This window comes from Diaphorina citri, unplaced genomic scaffold (genome assembly GCF_000475195.1).
Source record: "Diaphorina citri unplaced genomic scaffold, Diaci psyllid genome assembly version 1.1 scaffold38513, whole genome shotgun sequence".
In the NCBI taxonomy this organism is placed as follows: domain Eukaryota; kingdom Metazoa; phylum Arthropoda; class Insecta; order Hemiptera; family Psyllidae; genus Diaphorina; species Diaphorina citri.
The window spans coordinates 1-577 of NW_007415843.1; the positions used below are offsets into that span (position 1 = coordinate 1).

The following is a 577-nucleotide window of genomic DNA, read 5'->3' on the forward strand; positions in this document are numbered from 1 at the left end:
GTTGCTTGGCTAGGTGTATAGTGGATCTCCGAGTGGTTGATTTGTGGCTTGTCTGGGGTAGCTAGAAACAAAGCAATAGAAACATTTAGTACCTGGGAGCAACCTATGAGCCCGAGTAGGATAAAGTTTGATTATTAGATGTCCGGGTTATATGGACAGTTTAATTCACAGCTCAGTCGGCCCTGTGCTTTGAATTCGGGGTCTAGTGTAAGATTAGCCACTCATTATCAGGTACGCCTCTCAGGTCTACCTGAAGAGCACGCAAGCTATCAGGTAGACCTAATCAGGTGTATCTGTGGTCAGATTTACCTGATAGTGTGTGGCTGGCCTAAAAGGATTGACTAAACATAGAAAGGCCATTATTTTCATAGGCTTTTTTCACTCAGGTGATCAGGTTTGGATTATTCGACCCATCATACATCAGTTTAACTTGAGCTAACTTGAAACTCAACTTGTAGTCCTGATCATAAGAAGACTAATTAATTGACATACTCATCTTACCTTTATAGCGATTCACCGAACCCAGGACCCTCTTGTTGGTAGTCTCACCACTGCTGTTTAGATAAGTTATCTGTGG

At 42.5% G+C, this 577-nt stretch overlaps 1 long non-coding RNA gene across 1 annotated transcript; it reads right to left on the minus strand.

The window, feature by feature from the left end:
• On the minus strand, positions 1–577 carry LOC108254302. The gene is made up of 2 exons (XR_001809896.1): positions 502–577; positions 1–61 (listed from the first exon to the last, which is right to left on the minus strand). It is a non-coding gene; the product is annotated as an uncharacterized LOC108254302 (long non-coding RNA).